A 25,224-nucleotide genomic window follows, 5' to 3' on the forward strand; every position below is an offset into this window, starting at 1 on the left:
ATCCATTTAGAAAAGTGAGCTCTAGAAATCCTTACTCTTTAACAGACTTATTTCTACTCAACTCTTAGTTAGAAAAAATAGTACCTTGTTAATGAGGAGAGTTGTTTTCAACTGGGCTAGTACAGCATGAAGAGTCAATACAGATGTTTACAATAACTTGCAGCTGGTGCAGGGTGAATACTGAAATCACTGAGAACATTATAGGAGAACTGTCTGGAGTGTTTAAAAATATTTATCATATTGTGATATGAAAAGAAAATTAGAAGCTGGAAAATGATATAAAAACTTAATCAGCCTCTAATTTTGAGTCTGGTTTTTAGATGTCTATCAATATTGCTACTTATTCCTGAGTACAGCTATCTTCATATGGATAAGCTGAGTTGTAATGAAGGGAAACAACTGTCTTTAGTTTGATCTAATTGTGGTTTGGTTCAACTTAATTGAACAAAGCACCAGAAAGGATAAAAGGGTGAATTTAAAAACCATTACTTTTCTCAAGAAACTTATCTACTGAGGACATATATAAAAATAATGCAAAAAAGAACACAATAAGCACTACCAGTATAACAGGAACTCAGTGGAACCACAGCATTTCTTTGGGTGCTCAAATACTGTTCTTTGCAGACTGATTGCCTGGAGATACTCTTAGACAAGATATTCTTTCATCCAGATAAAAACACTACATAATTGTCTCAGTTTTTGTAATAAGATGTCAAGCCTACCATCTACTGATTCTGACAGCATATGAAACAGCCCTGAATTAGCAAAACTGAAGACTAATACTAGATTCTTCCCAAAAGCCCAGATGATAGATTGTATTTAGAAGGTCTGCTAAAGGACAGGCTGGCCTTCTTCTTTCAGACATTTTCCCTTCCAAAGATAATTTGGACTCTGACCTTGGTCCACAAACTTTAGCCTCTCCTAGTGGCTTTTACAGAATTGTAGATTAGGAACTGGATGACAGTGGGCATGAAGGAGCAAGCCTGTAACCCTAGCACTTGGGAGGCTGAGGCAGGAGGATTGTGTCAGTTGGAGGCCAGCCTCAGCTACATAATGAGTTCAAGGATAGTGAGATCCTGTCACAACAACAACAACAACAACAACAACAACAACAAAATCTACGGAGTACCATGTCTCCATAATATACCATTACAGGAGGTTTTGGTTCTACTCAGCTCAGCAATCTTAGTTCTAGAACATTGTTTGTCTAGTAGAAATATCTTATGAGCCTTAAATGGAAGCCACATATATAACTCTAAAATTTTAGTGCATAAAAGTAAAAAGAAACAGGTGAAACCAATTTTAATAATTACTTTAACCCAACATGCCCAAAATATTATTCAACATGTAGTCAACGTAGAAATTGCTGTGTATTGTATTTTATACTTACAGCATCTTTCAATTAGGCTAGTCATATTTCAAGTGGCTGCTGTATTAACTGCAATTTTAGAAAATAAACTTCTTTTGGGAAACTGCCCTTTCAGCTTTTCTTCCTAAGAAAAACTATGGCCCCTCAGCTTTCCCTCCTTATTCTGGTGCTTGTTCAGGAGCAAGAACCATGAGAACTCCACTTAGCAGTTTTACGGTAGTGAGGGGGGTGCTGGTCAGTAGAGTATTTTAAACCCTAAGGTTTAAAATGATATACATTTTTATACTTCAGCTCTCCTGGCCCACTCAATTGCTCTAATAATACGCTCCAACACCAATACAAAGGGCATTGCTGATGGTGAGGAAAAATTCCTCCCTAGATGGACATCAAGCTGGGGTGTACTGAAGCTTCTGGGCTTTGTTTTAGTAAGGAGCAATTTTTAGGAAGAAAGGAAGTTACATTTAACATGTAAATTTAAGTGTTACATTTTTGGTTCTTTATATAATCTTTAGCTAAATAAAAATATTACATTCCTTTCTGGCATAGAAGCACTTTTCAAAATAAAACACACTACTTGGATAGGATATTAATCTGCTGAAATCTATTGGCTTGCTCCCCACCTCCCTTTGGTTTTTGGAGACAGGATTTTGCTATGTAATTCAGGCTGGTCTTGAAGTTACTAAGTAGCCCAGGCTGGCCTCAAGCTTGTGGTGATCCTCCTGCCTCAGCTTTCTAAGTGTTGCATTTATAGGCGTGTGTCACCATGCCCAGATGGCCTATATATTTGTAGGGCTCTTTTAATGTAACTTCATTTACTGATAGTAAGAAGGTAGTAGAGTGCAGTGAAAACAGCACTGCCCACTACCCTATAATAGAGGACAATTTGACTTCTAGACTTTGCTTTGGGACAATTAAGTTGTGTGGTACTCTGTAACTTTCTGAACCCAAATTTCTCCACCTGTAAAATAAAGGGATTGGAAGTATGCCTCTAAGTCTCAAAAATCTAATGTGAAAACTATATATTTTATTCAAGAATTTCAAAATGTTTTACACCTCAAATGCAGGATTATTTGAAGCAAATGTTATTATTTTCAAAGTATTGTTGAAAAACTTTGTAAAAAGAGGGATTAAATAATAAAGCTAAAATGAATGAAATTGTGAAAGAAATCTAATTCTCCTGAAAGCAGATTCGATTTGTTCATCTGTTTCAGTAAGTTTTTATACCAGTAAGTAAAAATAACACTTGACATTCTCTATGTGAGAGAATTTGTTCAATTTGGCTCACTAGTGAAACATTTTAAATTTAAATGACTAGAACACTAAGCCTCACTGATAAAATTCTATTATTGACATTTAGGAACCTGAAGATTCATCACAATAATGAAAACAAAAAAAAATGTGTAATTATCTAGTAGAGCACACAATTGATGAAAAGACAAAGAGCTGAGTATGCTGGCACATGCCTATCATCCCAGTTCAAGAGGATGCTGTGAGTTTGGCACATGCCTATCATCCCAGTTCAAGAGGATGCTGTGATGCTTGCTTTGTAGGGCAGCCTGCCCTACAAAGCAAGATCCTGTTGAAAGGAGGGAGGAGAAAGAGGGAAGGAAAGAAGACAAATAAATAATAAAACTATAAAATTCTGCTTCCCACAAGTAATTTCTGTTCAAGGTATGCAGTTATCTATATATGTTAATAATATAGTGTTCTCATGTAAAAAAGAAAAACACAGGGACCACCATGTTTCTATAACTCACTAGAACCTTTGTGTTTTCGAAAACATCAGTAATTGTGTTTGTGTGGTACTGGGGATTGAACCCAAGGCCTCACACATGCAAGGTAAGCACACTGCCTCTGAGCTACACTGCCAAACCTTTTTAAATTTTTAGATAGGTCTCAGTAAGTTTCTCAGGCTGACCTTGAGCTTGCACTCCTCTTTGCCTCAGCCACCTAAGTATAAGCAGGTGGAATTACAGTCATGTGCCACTGTTCAGTGCCAGTAAAATTATTTTTAATTCCTTATCAATGTAAAATAGCATTTTCAGAAATGTTTAAATGCTTATAGAAGACAGGATTCCCTCCTACTCATACAAATCACATACGCAGGAATAACTTGTGATAAGTCTAAGACAATATGATTACTCCCTTCCCTCCCCTTCTTTTCCTTTCCCTTTCTTCTCCCTCCCTTCTTCCCCCTTCTTTCTTCCCTTCCTTCCTTTCTTCCTTCTTTCCTTCCTTCCTTCAATCCCTCCCTTCTTCCCCCTTCTTTCTTCCCTTCCTTCCTTTCTTCCTTCTTTCCTTCCTTTTCTTTCCTTTTCTTTCCTTCCTTCCTTCAATCCCTCCTTCTCTCCCTCTTTCTCTCTCTTTTCTTTCTTTCCTTCTATCTATCTATCTATCTATCTATCTATCTATCTATCTATCTATACTCTACCTATGAGCTACACCCTTGCCCTGTTGTAGATACTTTATGGCATAATTAAATACCTTTCTGGGGAGCAGAAGAGGATAAATACTAAATAATAAAATGATTACAGATATATTAAAAGCAGAATAGTGCTGAGGATGTTAGCTCAGTGGCAGAGCCTTGCCTAACCGTGGGAGGCCCTGGGTTTGATTCCCAGCACAGAAGGGGGAAAAAAAAAAAAGAGTGGAATCTTCATCTAATTACTTAGACATTCTCACAGTGTTCCATGCACATGCCTTTCTGGTTACTTGACCTCTAATTTCTGCATTCTAACAAACACCTTTAGACAAATATTCTCAAAATTAGGAAAGGAAGACTTAAGAACCTAGAAGACAAAATGAACAGGGACTTATCTGAATCTGAAGACAGCAATATACTTACGCATATGTTATGCAAAAAGTGCATATATTATCCTGTTATGATATACAAACATGTGTGCATCTTTAAATTAAACACACACATTTCAATAATTTTATTAGACTAGTCAACTATGATTTTTCCTTATTTTCCAGTTTCTGAGCAGTGAGACCATCCTTTCAAAAAATTTAATTGGTCAAATATTTATCTGTTAGTGGTTCAAATCATTTGATAAGAATTTTATGGAAATGCAATATGTATACCTCATAGAAACTACTAAAAACAATTGCCTCCGAGAACCAAGAAATAATTTATATACAACCAAAACTCTAAGCTAAAAAATGTAAGAACTTTAAAATTATGGATATGGTTTAAGAAAGCTATTTCATCACTTTTTAGTCTGTCACTATGAGCAAGTGTAGAAAAGTATTTTACTGTTTCAAAAAAATCAGATCAACTAACTTTGGAGTTTCCAATCAAATATAAGACAGTAGCTTTTATGAATTACAGAGAGAATTTAACACTAAAATTATTTAACTCCAAAATGTGCTTTTAATACTTCTTAAAATACATAGACTCTAGCAAAAAAAAATGCATACACACTTCAGGAAAAGAAAAGTAGTATGACATTTTTACAACAGACAGTGTTGGGGGGCCCTAAAGGATGTTGTATATCACAAAAAACTCACTACACCACTGGCAATTAGAGAAGAAATTGAAAATGCATGTGCAGCAATCTCAGCGATCAAGGTTACCCAAGAAGCAGTTTGCCATAATAATAAATGTCTGGAAGCTACTGACTACCACTTTAAGCACCTCTTATAATTGTAGAGGCCAAAGATAACTTGTGTTAATTTCATGATGTCTCAATCAACTTAGTATTAAAATATTTACATAAGCTTTTCTTTTCTGGAAGTGTGTATATATTTTTTTGGTGGACTTAATATATTCATATTTTCTTTCTTCCCTCCCTCCCTCCCTTCCTTCCTTCTTCTCTCTCTCTCTCTCTGTCTTTCAACAGGGACAAAAACGGGGCTTTACTTCTCTAGTACTAATAATAGGCAAATGATTCATACTGGATACCATATTTTAACATAGTTCCTAAAGAAGGTTTATTACTATAAAAGTGTTCCAACCATTTGCAAAAAAGAGGAGAATCACAAAGAAATTGTTGCAGAAGTAGGGACTGTATAAAAACGTTCCACCATCAATTTAGTGATACAGTGTTAGAGCAGAGAGTAAAATGCAAATGCCAGAAATCTTTAACTACAACAGACTTCCATATTTTCTTAGTAAAAGAGCATGCCTGGGATTACAGATAATTTATTTCAGTCTGTCTGACATAGAGTTTCACAGTTTAAAAGAAACACCAAAAAAATGATGGTTATATTATGTAAAGAACACATATTTTAAATTTACATGATTAGCATGGGTTGAAAAATTAAGCAACACTTGGACTTCCTTTATATTATCCATTACACGCTTGTGCTCAATTAAGCCTGTCAAATGGCATGAACTGATATAGACTTCCTGGCACTTTTCTAAATCAAATATGACACCCTATAAGGAAAATAAAGAGAACTCTTAGGGAGTTCCTCGACCTCTGCAGATGTCTTTCTATTAGGTAATATTTTCTACTGTTGTTTTTAAGAGCACATTTAAGCTTAAATATAAAAAGTAATAAACTTGTTTTCCGTTGCTATAAAATTTCAGGAATTTATGTTGAAAATAAAATTTTCACTAAACCAGTTTACAAAGCTTAGAATAATCAAATATTCACATCTGTTTTAGTAAGAACAGGCACATTTTAGTATGGACAAAGTACATTTTCCAGATATAACTATAGATAAAATGTTGAAAATGGCAATTAAGACAGACTTTTTTTTTTTTTTTTTTTTTTTTTTAAGACAGGGTCTCACTGTGTAGTTCAGGCTGGCCTCAAACTCTTGCAGTGATCATCCTGCCTCAGCCTCCTGAGTATTGAGATAATAGGTGCGCACCATCACATCCAGCAAGATAGAATTTTGTGTTTCAAATTAACTCATTTTTTTCAGGGGGAAATGTACTTTTACATTTCTGCAGGTGAAATAGGTAAGAAAAATGAAAAGGCAAAAAAAAAAAAAAATGAAAAGGCAAATGAAATGCCAGGAATCAGGTATTTGTTGGACAGACAGTGACACCAACTCAGAAAAACTTAACAGGTATCTCTACTATCTTAGAAAAACAAAAACCACCCACCAATAATGGCATTCATACTGAGAACTATTTATTTTTTAAAAACATGCAAAGAACTCACCTTGTACTACATGTTATTCTTACTGTTAAGCAGGAAACAAACTTTACAGGAGCCTATAGAATCAAGTCTATATAACCAAGATTCATGCTGTTTTTCACAGCTGGCACCCAAAACAAAAGAAATTCCTAAAGAAAAAGTCTTACTCGAAAGTGATTTGGCTTACTAAACGGGGAAACGGGCACAGACTGGGGGTGGTGCTTAGGATCAATAGAAACACAGACAGTAATTTCATTTGCAGCAAGGAGTGGTCCTATTCTATCCTTACAAAGCTACTCCAAAAAGAAAAGGTACAATTACAAGTAAGATTTAATAACAGGCACCAGATTGACTCTTACATGTAACCTAGTTTCATGTTCTCATGTCTCACCAAAAAAAAAGTGTAATCCCTCATAATTTCCTACAAAAAGTTCATTTGAGAAATACTTTATTGTGTTCACTTCAGGAGCACATATACTAAAATTGGAATGAGAAATAATTTATTGCATACAAATATTAAATATATTAAAAGATTATAGACATATTCTATAATACTGTGTTTAAAAGAGCATAGCAAATCAGGGCACTGTCCAATTAGCTAAATGGGAAAAGGACTGTCAATTGAGCCCAGAAATAATTTCATTACTATATATAAGAAGACATCAAAAGTAATTCTTACTTACCCTTTTATAAAATTTATACTATATAATGTCCACAGGTAATGCTGAGTGATGAGTATCTTCAAATTATGCTGAGACTAAGATGTTTTGAAGAAATATATTTCATCTGGCTAATGTACCTTTGTTATCAGAAAAGAAATTCTGAATAAAAACTATTTTCAAAAATGTTTACTCATCACATCCATATGATAAGCTAAGAAACTCCCTGGTGCATGAGGCAACTCACAATGCAATAATTTACCTTACCTGAAAATGAGATCTGGAGCACTCCTGGGCTACACAGTGAGTTCAAGGCCAGTCTGGACTACAGAGCAAGTCTTGGTCTCAAAACAAAACAAAACAAATATACTAACAGTATAGCTGACTGCTGAGAACTATAAAAAAAGATTTTTCCTCAACAAGGCATCAGAGCAGAAAGAGGAACCAGTTGTATTTTGGAGTCTTTAGAGAATGACTCATATGACAGAAAAACGAAATTCTAATGGGAGCCTGTGATAAATATCTTGAGATAAAAGAGGAAGAGACATGAAAATCAACTGTGGGAGAGAAAAGTAAATGTGACATAAAACTTGAAGATTTAGCATGGACTTCTGAGAAGCATGGATATGAAGAAGAAATTCTAAACTGTGAGTAAAAGGAAGCTGGAAGATGCTGAGATGGTAGAAGTTTATGTAAAGAAGCCATTTTCACAGATTTTGTTTCCTCCTAAGAATGTAGAAACCCACTTCCTTAGAATTAAAATCTATTCTCTCTCTCTTTTTTTTTTTTGGTACCAGGAACTGAACTCAGGACCTTGTGCTCGCCGGGCAGGAGCTTATGCCACTGAGTTATATCCTCAGCCCATAAAATCTATTCTCATACGTTGAAAACTAGCAAGGATGAGTCCAAATGAGGAGGAAAACCCTCTATATCTGAAAATTAAAGTTCAGATAAGCACAGTAGGTCACGATAATATGTTAAAATCACATTTTATTTCAGTCTGCTAAATTGAAGCCATACAATGACCTAAACACATACCTTTAAACTTCTTTCCTTGCAAAAAAGCCAATGATGGTTTAAAGCCAACATATGAGTTCTGAACAAATAACACTTAGCAAAACATAAGGAAAAGTTTCATTTAATTTTCTTTAAACTCGGTTTTAAGCAACCTCTTGAAACCATTCAGTGTCACCAGTGTAATAAAGAAACTTAGACCAATGTTCACTTACAAAGCTGCTTTTTAAAATGGCAGTCCTTTCTCTTTGGCTAATCTCACTACATTCTACCAGATGGTTTGTTTCCATTGTCGCCTGAAAGGAAAGTCAAAAATTATACTAAAAGAAGATTTAGCATGAGTAAGCTGCATGAAACTCTAACTAAAAGGTAACACACGTTTTCCAGTCCTTTCGCATCTACAGAGTCACTATTAACCAGCCTGCTAGCTGTCTACACAGCTCAGCCAACTCCCAGGGAAAAAGTGCAGTGGAAGGTCCTCAGTATAGGTTGTCCGTGTTGGTGCTCCGGGGGGTCTTGATCTTCTCCATGTTCTTGAGGATGACATCATGCAAGGTAGCATACTGGTTCCTGACGTGCACCAAGATCTGGCGCACACTCAGGTATTCATTTTCGTCGACCTCTGCTACGGTGCGGAGATAATCTTCCACTTGGGGGTACTTCACTATCTTGGACACCAACTTGGCCCGGGTGTTATAGTAGGTGGAGAAGCGGCGCAGATAAGAAGTCGCGGTGCTCTCCACAGTCCATAGCTGGTCCACGGTGTCCTCCTGAATAGACACTCCAAAGTTATTGCCGTCCTCCACCTTTGGGATGAGCAGCTGGACCCACATGCGCACCGTGTTGCACTTCTCTCTCAGCAGCTCAATCTCAGGCTTGACGCGCTCAATTAACTCCACCAGGTGCTGGTTGCTCCGCAGCAGGCACCCCTCCCCGCCCGGCAGCGCAGGTACTTTGCCTGGGGCCTGGGTCTGGAGAGGCAGCGGATCCCGGTTGGGCCCATCTCCTGCGGTGTCTGGGGTGGACAGGGGCTCTGGAGCCGGCACCGAACGGATTCGGGACAGATCCTGCAGCCAGAGCTCCTGGACCTGGCTATCCAGCTCCGACAGCTTTTGAGGAAAGAAGATGGACACCAGATCTTCGGCCTCCTGGGCAATACGGGCCCGAAACGAATCTACTTTGCCTTGTATATCCTGCTCTAGATTCAGAGAAGCCATGGCTTCCACAGGTGTCGAGGGTGGGGCAGGCACGACTTGGGGCTCTCGCTCTCCCGCAGGCTGGATTTACGCCTTGGATACCGCCGCCAACTCCCAACAGACCCGCCGGAAGTGACGTAGGAGGCGGAGTCCCAGCCGCCCGTAGCCAACCAGGCCCCTGTCCAAGCCCTGGGCAGGTGGTTGGGTGTCTTTTGCCCATCAAGTCACTGTGGAACCACGAGTTCGTGAGACCACGCAGGTCGTGTTTCCCAGAGTCATCGCTCCCCTACCTATTTGCCTACGAGGGGCGGGGAGCCCAAACACAAATGCATTTCCAAAGAATGCTATTAGGCCTTGATAAATTGGTCTACTTCCATGGGAGCGCAAAGAAATCCATAATCCCTGAGTCCAGAACAAATAATCTCTTAGGAAACGTACTATGCCAAATGGGCTGTCCAATAACAAGGCCCTCTTTTAGGGAGACCTAAATCACATCTTTACAGGTAATCTTACATGCTTTCCCCTTAACTCAGGAGTGGTACTTAAATCACCTGCAAACTTCCAGGATTGTCTATGGCTTACAACTTTTAGTTTAAATTACAAAAATTGTTAAACGGTTCTTCTTAAAACTCATCTTTCTGGGTTGAAAGTGTAGTGCAATGAAAAAGTACATGAGTGAGGTCCTCGGTTCAATCTCCAGCCCCAAACAAAGAAATCTCTCACCTTTTCATTAATGAAATTTAAATCAGATGCTACATTGAAGCATCAAGGTCATGTTTTGAGAGTTTGATAATGACCCTGTAGTTCCAAATATCTTTGTTTTTAGGAAACAAACACTGCTGTATTAAAGAATAAAAGGAAATGATGTATTTAGTCTGTTCTCATATGGTACAGAACAATTGTGTGTATGTGTGTCCATGTGTAAAGACTGATGGCAAATGCTAAAACTTGATGAGTCTGAATAAAGGATGTAGAGGAGGTTAGTATTAGTCTTATGGCTTTTCTTTAAGCTTGAAACAAGTATTTCAAAATAAAAAGTTTTTAAAACCTTTTCCTCTAAAGGTTTCCCCTAAAGGAATTATAGAGAACTTCTGTGATCTTCTCAATGTCAGACTGCTTACTTACATTTCTTTTTCTTTCCCTGAAAACAGTTTTATTTTGGTCTACACAATACCATAAATAAAGTCCATGACTGACTTTTATACTAAAATTATTAAAGTGACTTCAAAAAGATTATTCTAAAGATGCTACAGTATAATTAATTTCATATTTAATTAATTTCATATTAATTTCATATTTAATTAATTTCAATGCAGTTGTCACCTCAGGCTGTAAACTCCTTGAAGGCAAAAGCCAAATCTTAATCTGTTTGCAAAGTATATCTCTTAATGCCTGGTATGAAGTAGTGCTCAATATATGTTTGATGAAAGGATCTTGAATTAGTGAAATTTTGGCTAACTATAACTTCATATGAACTAGCACTTAACAGGAGAGTATCAATGAAGCAAAATGTTACAGTTTGGGTTTCTATCTCACTCTTGAGAGTTTGCCCACACAGAGTTTACTAGGGAGTCTTGAGATAAACACCTGTGGAAAGAAAGAGGTTGGACTTTAATCTAAAGGCCTGAGTTGACCCAGTGAGGAACTGTTATTCTGAGTTGCAGACAAGGCAATTCCCGAAGACAGTGGTCTGGCAGCAGGACTTTCTCGTGTTGGAAATAACTGTTTGGTCCTGAAGGGAGGTCTGGAAGGTACATCCTAACTTCAACTACACATGTGCCATCTTAAGATATCTATACTAACAGTAGCAAATTGTGGTCAAGTCAACTGTGTTCAGCCTAATTAGGAGCAGGAAATTCAAAGATGGTTTCTGCTTCAAATCTGGCAAAGATGTATGAACTGGAAGGACTTCTGTATCGTAGAGAGGAATCAGGATATATATGTAGTCCTGTTTTATCCTTGGGAGACATATTCCAAAACTCTCTTTAGATGCCTGAAACTGCAAATAGCACTAAATCCTACACAGATTATGTTTTTTCCTACACATATACACATACCTACGATAAGGTCATGTTTATGTATTAGATACAGTAAGAGATTAACAATAGAATTGAACAATTATAATAAACTGTAACAATAAAGTTAAGTAAATTTGACCTCTCTCAAAATATCTTATCGTACTGTACACACCCTGCTTGTGATATGAGACGATGTAATGCCTGCTTGAGATGATGTGATGTAGATGAAGGGAAGTGAATTGTGGGGGAAGGACTGTGATTGCTAATGAACCGATTACTGATGGTCGGCTTATGATCCCCAGCTGTGCTGAGTGCATGTGGTGCGGGGTGTGGAAGGCTCGCCCGAGGATGGTTACCATCAGCTGAGAGGCAGAAATGGAAAGGGATAATGAATTACTCCTGTGGGTCTGAGTTATGTTCTGGGTTCTAATAAAAAGTGATTGAGATGGGTGATCAGGGCCACAGTCCCAGAGGCTATAAGCCCCCTGATCCCAGACTTTTGCCTCTCCTGTTTTTCTACTACTTTCCTTTATTTATCTGCATGCACCTCGTTCTCGGGACCTGGCACTACAGATAATACCAACATGAACGACACAGGACTTGTGATGTACAGTTAAGCGACTGCTAAGGGTTACTGACACACAAGTACTGTGACACAAAGACAGTTGATCTAGTGACCCAGACAGCTACTATGTGACTAAAAGGTAGGTAATACAGTATGTGCAGCACAGAAATAGTGGGACAGCATGAAATTTCATTATGCTAGCAGAATTACGTGCAGCTTACAACTTATAAATTATTTATTTCTGGGATTTTCCACTACATATTTTCAGGCTGTGGTTAATCTCAGGTAACTGAAATCATGGAACGTGAAACTGAGAATAAGTACAGATTACTGTTCATGTGGGTGAGGTTCTGAGGAACTACCAGGATAACGGATCCCAAGATACACAGGGCAGGGCTAGGAAATGAGGCAAGAGAAGTACCAGCCCAGGCAGGCCAGTCCCTATTTGCCATGCTTAAAGAAACTTTAATAAATGGGAATCAAGTAATTTAGGCAGGGAAAAAATACACTTAGACAGTATGACAGGTAAAGGTTTACATGAAGAAGAGACTAAAGAAAGAGAGGTGACTTCCACAGTTCAAGCAACAAAGCTGCCCTCACTTAATGAAGTTGTAATGAGGCCGAAGAGAAGCATAAAGAGAACTGGACAAAGTTAAAGTAATAGCACCGAGTATAGTCTGGATGTGGAGGGATGAGAAAAATTAGAATTCAATACTATTTAATTTTCTTTTTGTTTAGGGAAAGAATTCCTATTTATACTTAAATCTTCCATGAGAGGTGAATTAGATACTGAACGCATGCTTTTTAGACACACATGTTTACATTTAAGCTTGGGGAAGTTAGCTAGGGCTACAAAACAAAAAGGAAAAGAACATCTCAAAACATGAGCATAATTTTCCCATCTCTTGATTTTTTTCATAACTTCCTTCAGCAAGATTATAATGGAAATTCTTTTTTAGACCTAAACATCCTCAATGGTATATATGGTTTAAAAATGGTTATCCTATTTTAAAAACATAAATATTTCTTATTGCTCCTTTAGAGAACTAGGTTTCTTTCTACTTACATTATGACACTGACTAATCTGGCCATTTATATAGAATTGTTTTCTTTAAATGTCTGATGATAGAACTGAAAATCCTTTAGGGGATTCAGCTGTCCTTTCTCCTGGTCTGATGTAAGATTTTATTTATAATATTTTCCCTGTCCTTCTTAACAAGAATAATGGATGATAGGAAAATAACAGCTCATTTTTCTTCCCTATCAACTATCAGCAATCAGCAGTTGGTTTTTAGAAAAGCATATAATGCAGTTTCATGCCTTGATTTGACTCATGAAATTAATCCTGAGTGCTAACAGGTGGAAGAGTGCCAGGGACAGCTGTGCAGAGTGTGGTGCCGTGAGATCAGTTTCTCCTTCCCCTACAGCCAGCAGTGTTCTTTATGTACCAGTGCAAATAACGGACACACCACTCTTCTTTTTGGAATGCCTACAGATTTATGGATTGATCTATCCTTTCAGAAGATCTTCACTTCTGAAATTATACCCTGTGAAGAAGGGATTCTTTGTCTTACATGTGCATTCCATTTACAGAACTATTCTAAAGCTGTGTCAATTATTTGCTATCATGTGAGTCTGAGATGGATTGGGATTTAATCCTTCAAAGTACATTTTTTGTACTGATTTCTCTATAAAGTTAGGAAAAATATAACCAATGGGCTTAATTGAGATAATCTTAAGGCTGTAGTTGGTGGTAGCATTTATTCCCTTATATTTACAGAATTCTTCATCTCTGGATTTCAACGGACCTGAAGTTACCTAACCCAATAGATTCATGTACCACTTGGAAATACCCTCAGATGAGTATCATAAAATGCTTAGTTTTACAATGTAGTTACTCAGAAACCTGCCAGAGCCAATTTCTAGGTCTGAGAAATACAGTGCTTCCCTTCCATCATTCTTTCTCCTAGACTGCTGCAAGTAAGAGTAGAGAAAAAGAAAACGCAGAAGTAGCTGCTTCAAGGTCTTTTTGTCAGTTGCAGTTTGTCACTTGAGTTCTCTAGAGCTCAACTCTAATGTGTGCATACATGCCTTTAAATGACGAGTAGTGGCAATATATCTCTGGTTAAGGCTATCAAGTTAGCCTGCCAAACTGAAATCCTGACTTTGCTATCTTAGTAGCTGTGAGACCCTGGCTAAGTTGTTTAATGCTTCTTTGTTTCATTTTCCTCATCTATAAAATAAGCATTACAAAAAATGGCTATCCCATAAAGGTTGTTTTGCGAATAGTTCATACATACAACAATTTACTGCCATACCTTGAACATAGTAATTGCTCAATGCATGTTAACTATTACTGCAGAAGTTCTCTATATCAGCGTTTAAAATCTCCCCTCACCTTCTGAAATGGAGAACTGTGAATTATACACAAACTAACCAGGAAATAATTTTCTTATTCAGTATCTTGATACTTAACAGTGGTTGGTAATTTTACTACAGTTGAATATAAGTAAGTTTTTAAAAATCTGGCTTACATTTCTATGATAATATTTAGATGCCATATCACAAAGAGCACAGGTGAAGTAAGCACAAAGTTTACTGGCTACCTTGGCTGAAAAGGGCATTTGGAAACAGAATCCCTTCTGACAACAGCCATATGACATAGAGACAAGAGCTATGTATTCATCCATTTCACATTACTATAGCTTACAAATGATGAAACTGTTCAACTTTGAAAACAGTTTCTCTTAAGGGTCATTAAGATCACTGATTTCAACAAAAATCTACTGATCTCTGGGTCCTGGATCCTTGATTTTTTAAGAGGATTGGCTAGGGACTCTACCCATGGCAATGATGGACTTTCTTGTTACAAAAACTCTTGAACTAGATAAACAATGAATCCTCAGTTCTGAACTTCTCAAGTTGGAATCTCGTAGTTTCCTAACTTCTACATGTATCCAGATTTTGATTATAAAAATAACTAATACAATAGGACGTCTGCATTATATTATAACTGTCATGTAACTTCAGGAACAATAGTTAATTTTTTTCATGACTATGATAACACCAAAAGCACTTCTTTTATGATTATGAGAGAAAAGAGCCTATTACATATGATTATCCTTTTTCCCCTTCCTCTAAACAACTGGTAATCAGATGGAACAAAGTGGTTAGATTTTTTGTTTCTGTTTTAAGTGGTTCAAGCAGGCAAAACCAGATGGAGAATTAAGTTATCACAAATACTTAACAGTATGGAACTGTTTAAAAATTTGAAGCAGCTGCACCAAAATAAGTATCATCTTCACTTATGTGTAATAACTATTTCACAAAAGTATAATATGTTAAACCAATTAACAGATATGAACTTTATCTTTATAATTTTATTTATATTTAATTTATATAATTACTTGTATAAATTACTTTGTAGTTATAAAACTAGAAGTATAAGATATTTCTAGAATTTAGTTTTGTTTTTACTGTGATTGTGTTTAATAAATAAGTCAATGCTGGCCAATTTAAGAGGAATTACTTTCTGCAAGTTATGATCACACAGCCCTGGATTAGCACCTGCACAGGAAGCTAACATAGGAAGATTGCAAGTTCAAGACCAACCTGGACAACTTAGTAAGACCCAATCTCAAAATAAAGGTAAAGAAAGTCTGGGGATGTCACAATGGAAAAGTGTTTGCCTACTAGGTACAAGGCCCTAGGTTCAAACCCTGGTACTGCTCCCCCCCAAAAATTACTTCTTTAAAAGTAAAAACACTCCTCTAAACATTCTGTGTAAACACTTATACATTTTCTTCCTGAAATGCAAGTATGATCACATTTCTATCTTCCACAGAGTAAGAATCAAATTCCTTAAGCATGGCCTACAAGTTCCTTTATGATGTGTCCTGCCATATTCTATTTCCCAGGACCTCCTCTGCATTCCAACAACAGCTCTCTCTAGAGTCCAGTGAACTCACACAAGAGCTTCTCTATGTGAAAAGCCGTACTGCCTCATCTTCCTCCCACTCTCTACCACACTCACCCTTCTGTAATCAACTCAAGAACTGTTTTTTGAAAACCCTTCCCTGATAAATCTCCTGTTTTTCGATGAAGTTGATGTTCCTAAAACAAGTTAAGTACCTCATAAAGCTGTTGAAAGGATTAAATGAAATAATTTATATAAAACAGCTCAGACAGTAAATGCTTCGTAAACGGTAGTAGTTTTATGTGTAATCTCATGATATTCTGCCTTATATCTTTTTTATAGTTCCTATCACAGTATTGCAGTTTTGGATTTACAAGTTCACTCTTCTCTGCTACTATAAATTCCCTGAGAATAAAGATTTTAACTTACTTGTTTTAATACATTCTATGGCAGCACAGAGGGAGTGTTAAATGAAAATTTACTAAGTGAATATATAATGAGAAGGGAAAGAAGGAGAAATTTTGTGTGTATGTGTATACAGGATAGTTAACATAGTTGATCTACTGTCTTCTATTTCTTTGCTGAAAGAAACTCAATGAGTCCTTGATTGATCAATATTGCATGTCTCTACCGTTTTCATGAGAAACCACTTTGAAGATATCAATATGTCATACAACACACATTGTTAATTTCCTACCACTTTGTAACTCTGTATTGTCTGTACTGTTCTTTTGCTATTTTGTAAAAGGTTGTCTGTCTGTTAAGTGAATATATGATGAAGCAAAATAGGATAAAATTTTATCAGACAGGACCCCACATGTAGAAGAATGGGGCTTTCAAGTAATGTTTTTTGTTCTATTTTGTTTCCAGTGCTGTAGGCTGAACCAGGACCTTTGCATTGAGCTACAACCCCAACCCCTTTTTTCATTTAGAGAGAGAGTCTCACTAAGTTACCCAGGTTGATCTTCAACTAACAATCCTTCTGCCTCTGCCTTTCAGAATGCTGAGATTATAGGCTTATGCTACCAAGCCTGGATGTCTTTTCATTATTATCCTGAAAAACTGCTAGCTTATGCTATATAATAGAAAAATACATTTTGGAGATCTAACACTAGTCTTTTGGACTGAACTTTTTGGGGCTTTCTATAGGAAAAGTAAGAAATTCTTCCTTCCCTCATCAACATCACGCAGAGTTTCACATTTTACTTTTTGCTCTAGCAATATGCCAGAATTCTACTACTGTATTATAACTTAGTTCTGAAAAGTAACTACCACTGAAATAACTAGAGTTTGCAGAACAGTAGTTATGCAGTGCTGTGTCTGTGCAAAGCGAACATTTTGGGGAGCACCAGAGAGGTACATGCAAGGAACAAGGCTGATGCTAGCTTTGACTCAGGCTCCTACTATTTATTTATAGCTTCTTATTAGTATGAGATCTGTTTTACTTGGCACAAATATAAGACTTCAACTGACTGAGAGAAGAAGATGTAAGAAAATGCCTACGCATAAAACTTGTACAGCTGAGTAATAATCTGTAACCTGGTGCGGCATCAACAGGCTCCCCAGGGGCTGGTGCAGGAGGAAAACGCTCCAGAATTACAGATTTCATGAGCTGCAGACTTTACTGCTAAAAGTACAGTAGTGATTAACCAAAGATTTTATTCCTCTACAGATGCCTTACATTTATAAATGCTAAGTTTACTACTTACAGCTAAATTTTTAGATTAGTGTACAAAATATTTATGATGAATTCTTATCTCTTTCAAAACTGTTCACGAACAACAGAAATAGTCAAAAGAAATTTTAAAGGGCAAGCCAAAGAATATGTATGTTTCAAACTAAAAAAAAAAATTAATTTCTCAATGTTCATTTAAAATTATTCTCTGGCCTCTTTAATTTTTCTTAACACATCACAAATTGATATTTTATTACATATTTATTTGTTTAGTGTCTCCCTAGAATGTAAGGTCTGGAAGGACAGGGGTTGTTTCTGTTCACTGATGAATGAATTCTTTGCCAAGAAACAGAAAGAAACACCTTGTTGGATGAATGACATTAAAAATTAATTAAATCTGATTAGATAACAATTCTTTAAGGATAGCAGCAGGTGAAAGTATTTTTAAATACACAAAAGTAATACAATTATTCAAAAAAGTCACAATTAGTATAACAAATTTTTCTTTAATCAATGCTCAAAAGATGTGAGAAAAGAAATCTTTTATGCTCTGAACATATCTAACATTTACATATTCTCTTAAAGAGTAACAAAAAGAAACTGCTAGTTTAAAAAATACTATTCATCTTCTTGTTTAAAAATAAAGATTTGCTGGGCATGGTGGCGCACGCCTGTAATCCCAGCACTTGGGAGGCTGAGACAGGAGGACCATTGCTAGTTCAAGACCAGCCTGGGCTACAATGTGAGCTCAAGGCCAGCCTGAACTACAGAGTGAGACCCTGTCTCAAAACAAACAAACAAAAAAAAGACAAAAAATAAAGATTCACATTTTGGTATATGGAAAATATGCCTTCCGAGTTTTATATTTTAAAACCAGATCAACTGTACAAAACTGAATTAAAATTGAAAAATCAAAAACAATTTTTGATTTCTTTTGTTCTAATAAATATTTTAGCTGACACTATAATTCTCTCTACAAAATATATTCATCTTAGAAGACACTAGCTTTCAAATAACTAGCTACAAGGACAGTAGCTTTCTAATAACCAGCAATCATAAACACAGAAAATGTGGCTGACCATTTCTTACAGTACAACAGAGTATTATATATACTTATATATTTTAGTCTTCCAAAGAATAGAATTTGTAATTCAAAAACAGACCCCAAATTCTCAACTCCTTTAAATGAAGCTACTTCACCCGAACAGACTTGACTATTTTATAATCTAAAATTATCTAATGTTTTAATCTTCTTAGCAACCTGTGAACTCTTAAAAAAGATATCAGGTAATAAGCTTCATCTGAAAATTAGAAACCAAGAATCACATTCTTGTGTAGTTGCATCTACTAACAATTACTACACCTATATGGAGGTAATTTTTTAAAATCTATATATGATTACATGTACATGTTTTTAATGCTTCTAAGAAAACAATAAAGGTTCATGATGTGCTAAAACTAAAAAGTTCTTATTACATCTTCTGGATGAACTCATGATGTATGAGTCATGCGGCTATCTAATGTTAATATTAAAAAGTCAGATTAAAAACTACAGTTTCTTTCCAATTATCAGCTGATGTCACTAAATATTTCGAAAGAAATATGATGTAGTCAATCTGAAAAAACCCTAAAAACTAGCTGAAAATATACCTATTACTCATTTTTTTTTCTGTAATCTAAGTCTCTAGTTTTATAGACATTTCAAGTCAATGCAAGGAATAATTTTTAAAATCTCCAAAATCACATTTTCTAAAGACTTTTAGACTATGGACCACTGAGGGAGGGTCTGGCTGTTTTTCTATTTGGAAAGAGCTATTTCAGACAAATTTCTGATTTCCCTTCCTGCCAAAAAAGAACTGTAGGTATTAATTATCAAATGAAACCTTCATAAACCCAGTCAGATACTGGATAATAGTGTAATGGAGGCCACTCTTATAAAAATCTTGCAATTTTAATACTCCTGTAAAACACGCTGTTTGTAAGAAAATAATAACATAAAAATGAATCATTCTGGGGAGATGGGGGGAGGATCATGGATGATTTTGCTAAATCTAATGAAAAATTTTCCTCCTTCCTAGCCATTTATGAATTCTTTATACAGTAGCAGCCCTATACTTCAAAGGTCAATGCCCTGGGAATAGAGAATTGAATACCTACTATGTTAAGAACTGTGCCAGTATTTGATTTATTTCACTTAAACTTCTCAACCACCCAGAAAGGGTAACTATTAATATTACTATATTAGAGATAAGGACACTGAGGCTGTGAACATTATTTCTCTAGAGTCTTTAAGTTTGTAAACAGCCCAACAATACTGGTTAGAACCCAGATTTACCTGACTCCAAAGCCTAAGCAACATGATTGCCTACAAAGAAGTTGCATAGGCCCTCTTGAAGTTTTTTTTTCTTTTTTACTACATTAGAAAGTAATGACTCACAGCTGAAGGGAAAACCATTTTTTCTTATTTCCAAATAAAGCTACATAGCAGGATAAACTATACTCTTTGCTATTTTTCTACTCTTTAAACCAATGCACACAAAAAAATATGTGTGTGTATGCATATACTATAACACATTTTTATGCAGGTCTTTTTTCCTTTTTTTTCTTTTTTGCAGTACCAAGTACTGAATCCAGGACCTTTACACTGAACTACATGCTCAGCCATTTTATCTCCAAGTTGCTCAGGTTGGGTTTGAACTTCTGATTCTCCTGCCTCAGCCTTCCACAGGGCTGTGATTAGATGTGTGGACGTAACATCTGGCAATACACATATTTTTAAAAGATACTTTCTATGGTTATGAAGCCTTTTTTAAAAGACTAAATTAAGGGAAACAAACCACTAACAGATTAGGTAGTAAGTAGGAAACAGTTCTTTTAACATCCTTATTTTTAGTTCCTCTTTCACTTACTTTTCTATGTATTTCTAAGCACTGTGATCTATCTGGGCACATGTATCTGGGCTCCAGAATTTTGGTTTCACAATATCTTCTGCTGCCCATTACACTATTGCTATAATTACCTACAGTATAGGTTATGTTCCCAAAGAGTATAAAAATAACATTTCATTGGGTAAGTAGAAAGACTGGGAATTTGAGGTTGAAGTCCAACCACAGGATACCATTTTATAAAGTTTTAGCAAAATCTACAAACTTACAAAGTCAAAGATAACACAAAGAAACCTGACAGCCTGGTATACCCTTTTTTAACTTGGCTTGACCTTAATTCTTCCATTAAAAGACACTGGGTGAAAACAGGGCACTGATACCCACAGACAAAGAGTGAGCTTCAATCCATACCATGTATCATATACAAAATTCAAAGTGGATAACAGACCTAAGCATAAAATGTAAAACTATAAAAGCTTTAGTACAAAAGGTGTATGAGGAGATCTTTGTGACCTAGAATTAGGCAACCATTTCTTAGGACAATAAAAACAACCCATAAGAGAAAAAGCCAACAAATCAGACTTCACCAAAGTTAGGAATTCTGTTCTTTGAAAAACACTGATAAGGAGATTAAAAGACAAACCACAGACTGGGAGAAAATATATCCAGATCATATATTTGATGTAGGACTTGTATCTGGAATGTATAAAGAACTCTCAGTGCTTCCAGATTGCTGGACACATGGAGGTCCTACAAGGTGGTACACACAGAGAGGATATGGAAGCCACATACCTTTCACACATACTCTGCATAGCCTTTGTAATTATAATAAGTTGGTAAATATAGAAATCCTTACTAGAATTAATGAAGCAGTTTGCCATGTGGTGAGCTGTACTATGGAGAAACCCAGGTGGCAGGAATGGAGGGTAATGTCCAACTAACTGTGACCCTCAGCCCAACATCCCACAAGGAGCTGAATTCTGCCAACAGTCACGTGAACTTATAAATGGATCTTTCCCCAGTCAAATATTGAGATGAAATTGCAGTCCTAGCTAAGATTGTTACTGTGGCTTTCAAGTAAGACCTGGAGTAGAGGACCCAACAAAGCTATGCTTAGACTTCTGATCCACAGAAACTGTGAGCTAATAAATGGAAGTTGTTTTAAGTTGCTCAAACAAAACAAAGCAATAACAAAAATAACTATCAAGTCAATTCTAAGAAAATCACCCAATAAAAATGGACAAAAGATTTGACAGATACTTCACCAAAGAAAACTTACAGATGGCAAATAAGTACATAAAAAGATAGTCATTAGGGAAATGGAAATTAAAACCACAGTAAGACACCACCAACCCACTAACAGAATGACTAAAACTAAAAAGACTGGCTGTCAAGGATGTGAAGGCCCTGGAACTCTTGTAACTGCTAGTAGGGAAGTAAAATGGTACAACCACCTTGGAAAACAGTTTGACAATCCTTAAGCATATACCTACTATATAGCCTAACCATTTCACTCCTGGATATTTACAGGAGAAATGAGAGTACATGATCCTATGAAGACTTATACATAAACACTCCATGTTAGCTTTATTTGTATAGTTAATAGTGGAAGGTGCATGGAAAAACCTAACTCTAACCCCTACTAGAATACTCATTAACAGAGGAATAAACTACTGATAGAAGCAACAATTTTAATGAATTTAAAAATAATTATTCTGAAATTTTAAAATATATAATATATAATTATTTTATGTAAAATTCTAAAAAATGTAAACTAATTTATAGTAAAAGGAACAGTGGCTGCATTGTGACAAAGGACAGAGTGGGCAGAGAGGGAACGGGAAACTAAAAATTTTGGGAATGATGGACATGCTAATTATTTTGATTATGGTGATGTTTTCACACAGGTATACATGTGCAAAACCTACAAAAAGTACAGTTAAATACAGTGTATTATATATGTCAACTATACCTCAATAAAGGTGTTTTTTATAAAGAAATAGAACCAACCAGAAACTTTAAAAATATACTGCATTGCATGGCATATGCAATTTCACGATCTATTTTAATTACAAACTGTGTTAAATAATAAATCCTTACCTCACATAAAACTTAAATGTGTCCCAAATAACTCTATGTATTTATAGCTAACATATTACTCTGCCCTACTCTAGACCTTTTTATCTCAGTAAATGGTAGTTCTATCCACCAAGTAAACTCATGCCAGAAATTATATCTCCAATTTCCACTCAATCTACCTGGAAAATATACTTAGAACTAGATATCATTCTACTGCTATCATTAAATTGTGTGAATTTCTGAAAAAGTCTCCTAAATGATCTCTTTGCTTCTCCTAGTGTGTTCTCTCTCTCTCTCTCTCTCTCTCTCTCTCTCTCTCTCTCACACACACACACACACACACACACACACACACACACACTATCCATGCAGTGCTTGGATAAAAAGTCATCCTGCAAACTACATCATTCATATTTTTCTTCTGTTTAAATCATCCCACTGGCCCTTAGAATAAAATCCAAACTTCTTACCAAAACTCACAGGGCTTTGTATGATCTGACCCCTTCCAGTCTCCCAAACCTCACTTTCATTACTTACCCCCATCCCACTCACTAGTCACCTATCACACTGGCTTTCTTTCAATATGGCAAAAGCTCTGTCCCTCTCTCCTACCCTACGGCTCTTGTACATGTGCTTTTCTCTGCCTGGGATTCCTGTGCTCTCTCATGTTTGAAATTCTAGACAAACGTTAATTCTCCAAGAACATCCTTGGTGATACTATGTTAAATAGGACTCTGTTTTTGCTAAGCTCATTGTTTGCTTTTATCATTGTAGTGGATTGATAACTGGTGGTCAACTTATAACCCCCAGCTGAACTGAGTAAGCATGGTGCTGGGTGTGGGAGGCCCACCTGAGGACTGTTGCCAGCAGCATGAGGCAGAACTGGAGAAGAAGGAGACTGTTGGGAGCTGAGAGAGGCTGTTGGGAACTGGTAAAAGCTGTAAGGAGCTGTTGGTTCTGTTGGAGGAGCTTGCCATGCTGGCTCATGAACTTAGCTGTTTTCATCCTCCAAGGAGCTCGGGACCTTGTTGGCACTGAGAATGGCTTTGGTTCACTTTGGAGAAGCTCTGGTCCTCACTTTGAGCATCGCTTCCTGGCTCTGGAGGGGAAGAAGGTGCACAGCTCAGGCTCCTCAAGAAGCTTGCTGCATTGGCTTCCCCGACGGGAACTTGGCCATCTTGATCATTGGAGGAGCTTGGGACCTCACTGTTGCTGAGGATGGCTGTAGTAACTTTGGGGGAGCTCTGGTTCTTCTGAGCGTCGCTTCCTGGCTCCAGTGCAGATCCCTCAGCCTGCTAGCACAGATCCTTCATCCCGCTGGCACAGACTTTCTAGATTCCACCACTGACCTTTGGGCCTTCATAGTTCGAACCAGGCCTGCATGAGATATTGTTATGGGCTCTGGGCCTCCAGTTGGATTTGTGGGAGGCACTGTTGTGAGCCCTAGGTATTCAGCTGGACTCATGTAGGACATTATCGTGGGATCCAGGCCCTCGGCTGGATTCCTTGGTCTCAGTGTGTGGACCAATCTCCTGCACTCTTTTGTATATCATTCTTTGGGTGACTATTATAAATAATCTTATAAAATATGTGTCCTGTAATATATATTGTTTCACCTTGCAAAAATAACCCCCAAACCAAAATAATCATAATGCTTATTACATCTGTCAACTACTTTATTAATTTATGTTTGCTTTCTTCTATCAACTACAATGTAAGTTACACAAACACTGGTGCTGAGTTTGTCTTATTTATCATTAGAACCCTGGCTTCTTGCAAATCCTCATAATATTTATTACACTGTTCCTGAAAAAAGAAATGTGCTGAGGCACACTCAAAACTAAATCATAAGATACATAAACGTTCTCAATGTAGTAGCAGACTAACAGAAAAAGTTGCGAAAACATGTTATTCCATAATAAGGAAACCACACAAACGTTTAGCTTTATGTACTCTACACGGAAATGTTTTACCTAAATACACTAAAGAACAATGTATATTTTATTATTTTATTATACAGCTATATTTTACATTTTTCTGGAAGTTTTCAGAACTTTTATTTTATCTAAAACTGTTGTTTTAACTTTAATATTTTACTAAAAACCCAGTTACATAGTTTTATATCTAAGGATGAATTATTGGCTTAAAGGTATTAGAAACTTTGCTTCCTTAGCCAACAACTATATAATCTACATTTAAGATAATGAAAAAGATTAAACTTATATATTAGACAATTCTGTGGCTTATGGAAAAGGGGTGTTACAGTTTGGCTGTGGACTGTCCCCTAAGGGCCTATACAGTAAAGGATTGGTTGCAAGTGTCCGGTGCTATGGCGAGCTGGGAGAACCTATGGAGGAGGGTGTCTAGTGGAAGAAGCTTGGGTCACTGCAGCTGTGCCCTGCTGGGAGATCCTGGGACCCTGGGCCCTCCAGTCTCTTTTGCTTCCTGCTGCCACCATGTAAGGAGCCTTCACCACCACTCCTGCCGTGATATACTAAGCCACCATCAGTTCGAAGGCAACAGGGCCTGGCGAACAGAGACTGAAACCTCTGAAACTCTGAGGCAAAATAAATATTTTCTTCTTATAAAAGTTATTACCTCAGACGTTTATCAGTGATAGAAAGCTGACTAATATAAGTAGAATCCACCAGAAAAAGTGACTCAAATTTTTGAGAAATGATCATATGTTGAAAGCTGTTTCTCTTGCTTTATAGGTACTAAATTATATACATATATGTGTGTGTATATGTATATA

The 25,224-nt window shown here is 36.6% G+C and overlaps 1 protein-coding gene and 1 pseudogene across 1 annotated transcript in view; both read right to left on the reverse strand.

The window, feature by feature from the left end:
* The window catches only part of Atf6 (activating transcription factor 6), a 200,344-nt gene that overhangs the window by 67,041 nt on the left and 108,079 nt on the right, over positions 1–25,224 (reverse strand). The window lies entirely within an intron of this gene.
* LOC102016356 lies at positions 8,095–9,476 on the reverse strand (annotated as a pseudogene).

Source organism: Chinchilla lanigera, unplaced genomic scaffold (assembly GCF_000276665.1).
Source record: "Chinchilla lanigera isolate Chin_1 unplaced genomic scaffold, ChiLan1.0 scaffold00061, whole genome shotgun sequence".
Classification (NCBI taxonomy): Eukaryota; Metazoa; Chordata; class Mammalia; order Rodentia; family Chinchillidae; genus Chinchilla; species Chinchilla lanigera.